An 11,120-nucleotide genomic window follows, 5' to 3' on the forward strand; every position below is an offset into this window, starting at 1 on the left:
CACAATGAAGCTTAAGGGTATTTCCATTTATTTTACTCTATTACTTTATTTTTTTCTCCTTACAAAAATAAACATGTATTTCAATGAGGCTTGAGAAGGATTTGACTCTAATAGCTCCAAGTGATTTTCTTGCTCAATTATGATGATGATTTTTCTTTATGCTCTTTTTTTTCCCATTATCATGTTTTTATTCTCCTTATCTTCTATTTATACACTTTTTATGATATAGTCATTTAGACGATGCTTGTCTTTTGATAATATGACTGTATGATGAAGCTTGTTTTGAGATCTGAATTTTCATGACTATTATTGTAGGTGTCAGTCATAGGTTGGTGTCTTTTTGTCAAAAAGTATATGTTCTTCAAAACTTTATCAAAATTAAATTTAAATGTTCATTTGGCATGACTTTTGATGAATAAAACATTTCGCTTATATCTCCTTCTTTCTAACGTTCATTTTTTACTCCCATAAGATAGAGCAGATGAATGTTTATAGTAGTTATCCTGCACAAGGTAGCATATGTCTATATAGTATATATGTCCTCTTTCTTATTTACCTTGTTAGTTTTAAACATTGAGCATTAAATAATGTCATTTAATGCTTCTTCAAAACAATCAAGGTTTTTATGTTTTCTCTCATTTACTAATGATTTGATTGTTTTTGTTTACTAATGGAATTTCCAAAGATGAGATTTTCATCATTGACTGAGAGTATGTTTGGTATGTGATATCGTTTAGCCTGTAAGAGTCTTTTTCTTAGTCAGTGTTTGCTAGTTATTTTCAGGATTACGTTTAGTGTGAATGTATATTATTATGTGTTTTAAGGCACTTTTTATTCTTTTGATGTGTGTGCTAGACTCGTCATTTCATGGTGAGAGCTCATCTAACTTGGTTAGATTATGTAGGTTTTTCTAACGAACACGTTTCACATTATATGTTCCATTTCATCGTTTGAGACTTTTTTGTCATGCCTTCATCGTTTGAGACTTTTATCAAGTTGTGATATAGTGAGAAAGTATTATCGTCTAATCTCTTGTAAACGTTTTTGCGATTCTGCTTTATTTAGCTAGAACGTTTAACAAGTTTTGTTTTTTTCATGTTTTTAGAATATTAGTTGAGACACTTAAGGATTTTATCAAAAACATTGTCTCGACGCTTTTACATTCTTATACATTTGAGAGTTTAATTGATTACCATTTGGTATAGTATAGCTTTCGCGTTTAACATAATTCTCATAGACGCTTTGATTGGTGAGTCATTCAATGATGCGTCTAGATGCTTTAGTGGTTTACGATTCGTTTATACCTAAGTGTTTTCCTAAGGTTTTTCCTATGTTACTAGATGTTTAGAGATTTTGAGACTAATACTTATGTTTCTGCTATCTTTATATTTTAGTTAAGACATCTTCAGATTTTAATGATGCATCTAGGTTGGACCTAACTGTTTTTCTATGAGTTAGATTTTTATCTTTGGAAGTTGGTTATATATGTTTCTTAAGAGATACGAAGACATTATAAGAATATTTCATAAATGCTTTTTGTTTTCCCAATCCGTAGAAGCAACATAATTGACTTTGCAAAAGCAACATAGCATCTTACCCCGTACAAAAAGGTTATACACTTACATCAAAGTCAATGTTTTTTAGTAACAAATCTTTTTCAAAGTTGCCTATATAAAGATCATATGAAGAGAAGAAAACAAAGAACATTAACAACACATACTCTTATGCTGCCAATATTTTCTTGCTCTTGTGTTGTCTAACTCTTTTAAAAAGAAAATTCTTTGTGACAAATTTTTCATGTGTACTTTGTTTTGATTTAAGAGAGCTTCTCGATTTGTACTTGATTTTAAGAGAGCTGAATTTTGTACTTGTTTTAAAAAATAATTTGTTGTTTTTTGGATAATCAAAAGTGATTTAAAACACTTTGTTGTTTAACTTAGGGGGAGTTAAATGTTTATAGTCAGTTGGACTATCTTATACCAGGAATAGTTATACTCATTGTAAACCAGGAGTGGTAAAACTTGTTGTATTTTTTCAAAGATAGTGGAACCCTTTAAGAGTGCTTAAATGAGAATTAAACGTAACTTAGTAAGAGTGAACCAATACAAAAATAGGTCTTCTCTCTCTATTATCTTTTTACTAAATTTCTAAAAATCCTTAAGTGTTCAACAATGTCTTTAGACCATCTAACCCCTACAAGCAACATCTAGCACTAAATTTCAAAAAGATTTTGAAACTCTAGTCATCCCCCTCCCCTCATTTTTAGAGTTTACCTGTCATATCATAAGTAATCCGATCCACCATGGGTTCAAGCTGAGTAGGGTTATACAAATTTTGGCACGCCCAAAATTGAATCTGCCTATTACGAACCCGACTCACCAACTCACCTATAATATTTAAATTGTATTGAAAAAATCAAAATCATATACCTAAAACCTCATATGTTGTGAATTTATTCATTCTAGAATGTAATATTATAAATGGATAAGTGAAAAAAAAATAGATTTCAAGTAAAAAAAATGTTATTGTTTTTGGGATTGAAGAAAAAAATTGTAACTAAGTTAACCAATAAACCAACCTGTTTAAATTTTTTGGACTTGCTAATAAGTAAGTCGAGTTAGGTGGACTCACTAAGTGACCAACTCATGGTGAACTGAGCTATGTCTGGTCAAGTGGACAATTTTGACAACACTAATTAAAAGTAAGACATTAATCGAAAAAAAAAAACCCTTATAAGGTCAACTAGTCGACATCTAGATTCGAAAAAATCAATGTTAAAAATGTCTTGCGACATTTTTATAATTAAAATTACAAATGACATTGATTACTTTCGTAATAGATGTTTAAATGAAATTTTTCGTCAAAACCTCTATAACATACATCAGTTAGTGTCAATGTGCCATAAGTTTTTTTATGTCAAAAGGCTTTATGACATCACACCCTTGTCCGACATCAAACTCGTTTTAAAAACATAAATGAAATAACACAAGATAGTTTTGGGCAAAATTTCTTCCCTATGCTTTCTCTTTCTCGTTTGCACAAAAGTTCTCCCAACGATGGAGTTTCATCTTCAACCTATTTTAGTCTATATTAATGTTGTGGCGCTCGTTTGGATTCAAGCTTTCATTCTCTCTGATTGTATTTCACAAATGTTTGTGTTTTCTCATTTTCTTTTCCACTATTAGGGTTTTATAAAATAACTAGACTGTTCACATATTATCTATTAGTCTTATATTCAGAGTTGTGACAGTGAAACACTTCAAAAAGTCATAATTTTTTTATAGGGGATGTGTTGGCCAATACTAAATACTAAAAAAAGATTGGATTCTAAAATTTTAAAAGATTCATCGCTGTATGTTTTTTATTTTTTATTTATTTTCACAATATCTTTATTTCAATTTTTTCTACACTTTATAACTTTATTTGAGATACTTAGAGTACTTAGAAATATATGAATTTTTTTTGTAAATAATTATCTCACAAAATTAAATAGACATTGATATTTATTCAAAAATATCATACATCAACTTAATTACATCCACTATGAGGTTGAAGCTTCAAAAGATATAAAAAACTTAAACTTTTTTTTGTGTGTTAACTTTTTAAACTTAAATTTTTAATATGAAATGAATATGTTATCACGAATTCTATCAGTAAGTATAGAACCACTAATATATTATACTCATTCAATGGACCCAATCTTTCTCAATAGTTAATATGTTATTTAATTACTAACCGAACATACTCACATGTAAACCCTAATATATGTTAAAAATGAACTATTAAAACTTCTTATCAGTTCTACCTGAATAATTAACTATAATTAACTAGTACAATTATAACTGATAATGCTTCAATATTTATAGGCTTGATACCCTATTTTCTCCCCAGTTTCGTTCGACAATGTCAAATTAGTCCATCTTTTAAAACGTGCGTCAATTACGTCCTTATTTAATAAAATTTATATCAATGAAATCCCTTCCGTTAAATCCGTACAAACGGCGTTAATTATTTTTCTCTCTCTTCTGTTAACTTTGTACGAATTTAACGGAAGGGATATAAATTTTATTAAGTAAGGACGTAATTGACGCACGGTAAAGGATGGACTAATTTGACATTGTCGAGCGAAACTGGGGACAAAATAGGGTATTAAACCATATTTATATTAACAATTTAACCTGCACGGCACTCGTGCAAAACCTTCCTCGAGTAAAACCCTTTCTAAAGCCAAAGAAATATATATATCAATTCTGGACTCAACAACTTAGCTTTAAAATATTAAATTACAACATAATTATTTTTTATAAAAATATAGCACATTTACGAAGAATTTTAAGAATTCAAATATAAATTTAAATATCAAATTAACGTATAATTAAAAAAAAAAAAACTTACACTTAATATTTTTTATTGAAAATTGTGTCAAATTTCAAGTTTGAATAATATTATATTGAACCTTCCTGTCAACCTTTCACAAATGATCCATTAAAGGAAAAAATAAAATTTCTCAGGAAAAATCATAACCTCTATTTACAACTTTTCTCACTCTTTTTCTTAATTTTATCACTAAACCATCTTGAGAGTAAATCCTTTTGGTAAAGTAGGGATTACTCAACCTTGACCCTGATGGTACAGAAACCTAATACAGTTTCATCATTATTCATGACGTGAACAGAAAAAAAAAGGAAAATAGAGACATAGGTGAATTTAATTTATTAATATAAGCAATTGATGTTGTTTTCCATGGAAATGGACATGACTTAAAATTCAATAATGTGAAGCAAAGTAGTATTGCTTAGTCGCACTCATGTTTTTGAATTTAATGGGAGAAGAAGACTAGTGGCGGTGATAACCGTCACCTTTGACACCTTCGTCAACACATGAAAACTTTGCTTCTTCAATTATTGCTGCATCACCCAAAAAGTTCTTCAACTACTTTTCTCCTTTCCATCCATTTCCAATCTCAACAGTGATACCTTGACAACAACAAATTATCAAACCATAGTGTAACTATTTTTACTTTTCTTGAAAGAAAAATAATTTCATAAGTTATCGGAGATCTACATTAATAAATAGGTTTTAATATCGGAGATCTACATAAGAAAAATGTTACAGTAATCTATATATATTGTTAACATAGAATAAGCTCGTATTACTTAATTGGGAAATCATAATGATCTAGTTTAATTAATAAATTGGAATGGTCAAATCTTTCAATTTTCCAGTCCTTTTAGTAAGTTAATTTAATTATAATACGAGTTAAAAAATAATTATTCAATTAGTTTTAGAGTAAACAACGATACCAAAAGAATTAGCCATGTAATTTAAAATATTTGGAATGTTCTTACTACTACAAATTTGTATTGCACGACGAACACTATATTTTGTTGATCACTCATTTCTATGGTATACTGATATATTGTTATAAAATATTTTTATTTTTTTAATTCATAGTGAACAGGTCATGAAATGGTGTTTTGATAAAAGTCTTCATTCTAAAATCTATGGTGCTATTCAACATAATCATTCTTGAAGATCAAAAGTGTATTAGTTTGAAAGAATACGACATATTAATTAGATAATATAATTAAATTTTATCATATGTAAATTTCATTAAATTATTTTTACAAAATTGAGTTAGTTAAATTTTTTAATTATTTAATATGTTATCAGAGTTTATTGTAATTTATTTTAATTAATATTGGATATGTTATATTTTTCATAATAGGTCTTCTTTTTTTGGTGAGGTGTGTTTTTTCATTGAGTTCGATGTAGTCTTTAAATGTTTTTTATTCTATTTTAATAACATTTTTATATGATTATTGTTTGTATAGGAGTTTTGTTGGATATATCTGAAGTGATTGGACATGTCGTCGACTTGTATCTAAGTTCTTGGTTGAAAACATGGAAGAAAATGCACTTGCAAGGGCTCTGAGACTTACAGAGTAAAGAATATTTTCTAAGTGTGAGAATAAAAAATGAGTATTGAATTATATTTTTACTTGTGACAGGGGTATTTATAGGATTTCGTGTGCTTCTTAGTATGTAGAAGAAAATATCAAGTAAAATAAACTCCAAATATAACAACTAAATTCAATTCATTATAACCTGGATTTTGATTATATTATTCACTTAGGAAAATGACAACGGTTATTTTTGTTCATAGACAGCGGTTCTACAATCGAGACATATACAGGCGAAGTAAAAAGTCTATCTCCTTCTACCTCGGTTGTAAGCCGGGACAAAAAGCGGTAGGATTTCGCCTTGGTTCCTGGTGAACCGATGCAATATCTCGGATTCTACTGGCTCAGTTAGGACCTGAACCGAGGCAGTACAGTGGTTTTTGGGCAGTAGAGCTACAACCACAGAAAATGTTTTAGGAAGTTGGTTGTTGAAAGCAGAAAGCACTGAAGCAGGCTTATCTCCACTGTTCTTCTGATAATGCACCAAACCTTTCGGGAACACAAAGATTTCACCTTTCTTTTTGAGATGAGCTTGTTGGCTATGGTGATAAACCCCATGTCTAATTGACCATCCAACACAAACACATCTCCTATAGTTAATCCATCCTCATCTCTAAAAAGTGACGATACTCTATCTGTAATTTCAAAAATTGATCAATACTGTAAATATCCATCTGGTGGTCTTGGGTATCTCCGCCGCTACGCTAACAGCGGCAACTTCTTCAATAATCTTTGTATTCTTCTTAATAGCAGCGGCAACTTCTTTCGACATATACTTCTCATCGTGCTTAGCGAGAACCTCCACGGTAGAAAAATAACACTCTAATCTCCTCGCCTTCTCGGACACATTATTTGTCAATACCTCCTTCTTCATCTCCTCAGTGAACGGTTTCACGATCCCTTCCGCCACCACGAAATGCCTTTCCCTGAACAAATTCGGCTAGGAACCCTCATACCGGACCACGATGTCAGTGATCAGATCGGTGATGACGAACTCCACCTCCGGCTTCGACGCCGGGTAAACCACGCTGCCTTCGAGAACCGAGCCTCCCAACTGGAACCGCGCCTTGGAGGGATTGGTCGTGTACTTTTCAAGTGCGTCTGTGGGAGTGATGTAGAACACCAACTGGTCTTGAAAGTTGTTGAGCACGATCACCACGAACCCTGCGAGGCGACGAGGGGTTGGAATGGAGGGCGGTGAAGGGAAGAGGGGAGGAGTGAGGCGATGCAAAGAAGATGGGATCTGAATCGGAGTGCGAGTGACAAAGCCATTTGCCTTGGTAAAGTGAAAGGGAGTAATGAATGATTGTTGGGTTTAGGATTCTAAATTTGACTAAGCCGCTGCCATGGCTGAAGCTGAAATCTTTGAGAGGAATTAGAATAAGCCACCGCCATTGCATGATGAAGAGAAAAAAGAATGGAGATACCCAAGGCTCACGAGAAAGGATACCTAAGGCCTTTATGCCTCGGTTGGTGGTCACAGAACCTTTATGCCTCGGTTGGTTACATCGGTTGGTCACAGAACCGAGGTAGTATGGCAATTTCAAAAAGTTGTCAACTGAATAGCCAGGTTTAGGTGGAAAGTGTAAGAACATTACGTCTCAGTTTAGCTTTTAACCGAGGTAATTTTTCTTTTATGCCTCTGTTCCCTTACAACCGAGACGTATAAGTTCGTTCAAATTACAAAAATGTCACCGCCTTTACATATGCTTCGGTTTTCTGGAAACCGAGACGTATGACCCGCGTTCTTAACCCCATTTTGCACTAGTGTATCACAAATATCATCTTTTCATGGTTTTAAGAGTGTTAATATTTCATATACATCTCACACTTGGATCACATGTTTATTGTTTGTTTTGGGCTTGGTAATAATATTATTTTTTGGACTAGGTATGTAGCCCTCTAAACTCGAAAGTTAATAAATTTTAAAGGTTGACCAAGTTATTAAATAAATGAGTTTATATGTTGTTTTTAACTCTGTACTTAATTTTTTATGCTATATTTAACTCATAGTGGGATTGTACTTGGGCACTTATGTTGTTAAGCCTTTTGACATTTAATTTATACTTGGATTTTTTTACGAGTAAGTTTATAATTAGACATTTGTAAGATACTTGTAGTGTTTTCCAAGTGGGTCCATGGTTTAACACTCATAAGATACTTGGAGTATTTTCGATGTAGGACACTAATAAGATACTTGGAGTATTTTCCAAGTAGGTTCATGGTTGGACAATCATGCTCATGTCGGAACAATCGGTACCGTTATAGAGTCGCGCAGCGGAATAAAATACTTAATGCGGAAAGCGTGTTACGGTCACAAATCAAGTTTTAATGGTCCGTTTTAGAAAAACAATTTTCTTAGAGAAAATTTATCAAACAGTTAACATGCGTAAAAAGTAAAGAGTATAGAGAGTAGAAAAATTGATACACTGGATTTTTATCCTGGTTCGATTCAAAAGAATCTACGTCCAGTTGTTAATCACTATAAAAAGTGATTAACGTTTTCACTAAAATCAGTTTCGCAAATTTACAATAAGAAAAGAAAAGATAAAACCTTCCTTTGACGAACGAACCGGAAGATGATCACCTTGCCAACTCGAAGAGAACCGCTCCGACTATCGACACACGAAACGCGAGCTTCTCCTATTCACGAGACCAGGCAAAGCACTTGAACTAGCTTTTTAGAACTTCCTCAGACACACTGTATTCTCAAAAAGCTCAGAGTTCTTCTTTTTTTCTTCACAGAAAAACCACTATATAGCCAGCTGCACTGAATATCTAAGGTTAAGTTTCAACTGCCACGAATAATCGATTATTGTAAGTGATAATCGATTATTCAAGTCCGTTACAGGGTTTTCAAAATGTGATAATCGATTATATGAAGTGATAATCGATTATTCCTGTATGACTCTGTGATAATCGATTATTGCCATTCCATAATCGATTATTGCAGTTAAAAATGCAAGTTTACAAGGTTTACAAGAATTTCCTACTACATTTAATTTCTACAAATTGCTTTTAACTAATTCTAATATCTTCTTCAACTAAAACTTCTTGTAGCATCATCAAAACAAATTTCTTCAAGATTTACCAATTCTCCTTATTGGTAACAGCTCATATTTGCCGAATAATCATAACTTTTAACACTCGTGCTCATATTTACCGAGTAATCACATATTCGAATACTGGGCTCAAATTCATCGAGTAGTCGCATATAATCAAACACTAGGCTCGGAAAAGAGTACATACTTTTTTCCATCAATATGAAACAAAGCAGTAAAATTAATTCAGAAGCTAAATATTGGGGTATTTCTAATGCTACCAGCCCCATCTCGTCCTTCTATAACATTCATCTCAGTCAATTTCTTGTTTGTGTACCGACTTCCCACATTTTCATGGTTTGGATTTACCCTGCATCAAGCAATTATCGATGGAATAATCCAATTTGGACTTATAGAGTACAGTTATTGATCATCTATCTAGTCATTGTGACGTTTTAATTCTTGTCTGTGAAACATTTTGCTTATGTGGTTGACATTATTGTGCTTCCTAATTTGAATTTTGAGTGTGAACTTTTAGTACTCTGGTTGGGTCTTTAATTTTTCATTAACGATCTATATCAATCTCATACTCACTAGTGCAAAAACAGTGTATAACGTCACGCGTTCAATGTTCAACCATTTAATAGCCAACAGTTAAAAATGACGGGTGACACTTTTGAAAATAAATGCAATTATTAGACGTCGTTTAGAATTATAATTCAACATCAATTTGTTATAAGATGTTGAATATTGAGAAGCCCGACGTCCTATTGGGTAAATTTTGCAAAAATGCTTGGCGCGAAGGTGAAAATGTATTTACGTATGACGTCAAATGCCCTAGAATTTGACGTCAAAAGGATATAAAATGTCGAATGCCCCAGCGTTAGACGTCAAAAGGTTAGTGAATTCAATAAAAATTTGAGCGGGAGATTGAAAATTCATTCACTTTATCTTAGCGCGCTGAGACCCTCCTCTGCTCAAACTTTTCTGGAATGAAGTTTGTCGACCATCACATGTAATCTTTCTTTCATTTGATACAAATGCATGTTAATTAACTACTTTATGTATGACTTTTCGTTTGTTTTGACCGATTATTTTCGTGTTTTTGTCCTTCATAGGCATATTCTACTTTCTCTTTCACTGGTGACAATATTTTATTCTGACGAACTCATCTTTTGAAGGTTAGTTTTTGGTTTTGTTTTGAAGAAATTATTTGTTGAACTTGTTTGTTGTTTTTTTTTCTTGAACTTGTTTGTTGTTGTTGTTTGGTTGAACTTGTTTGTTATTGTTGTTTGATTTAACTTGTTTGTTGTTTGTTATTGTTGTTTCGTTGTTTGTTATTGTTGTTTGTTGTTGATACTACACTACACGTTCATAGTTCATGCTTTATAAAATACCGAAAACTGAAATTTGTTAGGTTTCATAGAGTTGTAAAAAAGGATCACAATTAATTAAAAAAACAAAGAAAAAATAACATCATTTATTGACAAATTCAACGTTAATTTGCTTTACTAGGAACGTCTAATGTAAATTAACGTCGAATTTTTTAAATTCAACGTCAATTTAACTCTTCCGATATGACGTCGACCTCGAATTCGACGTGAAAGGCCGAAAAACACCGACGTTATACAGTGTTTTTGTACTAGGGTATTAGTTCTACCTGTGTAATGTTGTTATCTTTGGTAAAAGGTATTGCTTGATGTCTTGGATTGATCCTAGTATTTGCAAAGCCGTTTGACAAATTAGGCATTATGAGGAATTTCAAGTTTATCTCTTCTCGCTTCTCTGAACTTAAGCTTGTTCTTTTACTTGCATGTCGTATCACTGTGCAACTCTTTTCTTTGCTACCACTTCTTATATTTGAGTCTCTTCTCGTATTATATATTTGAAGTTTACATCAAGTTGTTGAATCTTCTTGTTTTATTCGATGTCAAAGTTTTCTCTTGCTATGCACTAATAATGGGTAATTCCCCTTTCATGCGAGGATGATTTTGGTGAAACTTTTGACTTTTAATAAAGGATGATGTGAGTTAATACTACTGACCATGCAAATTGTAGCTACCATGATGCATACAAATTTTTAGACAGAAATATTGTTGAAAGTTTACTAAAAAAA

The 11,120-nt window shown here is 32.1% G+C and overlaps 1 pseudogene; it reads right to left on the minus strand.

Annotated features, from left to right (window-relative positions):
- Positions 1 to 6,210: 6,210 nt before the first annotated feature.
- LOC148201489 (cytochrome c-type biogenesis protein CcmE homolog, mitochondrial pseudogene) lies at positions 6,211 to 7,235 on the minus strand (annotated as a pseudogene).
- Between the last annotated feature and the right edge of the window lie 3,885 nt (positions 7,236 to 11,120).

This window comes from Vigna umbellata, chromosome 3 (assembly GCF_029865625.1).
Source record: "Vigna umbellata cultivar VRB3 chromosome 3, Vumbellata_1.0, whole genome shotgun sequence".
Lineage (NCBI taxonomy): Eukaryota > Viridiplantae > Streptophyta > Magnoliopsida > Fabales > Fabaceae > Vigna > Vigna umbellata.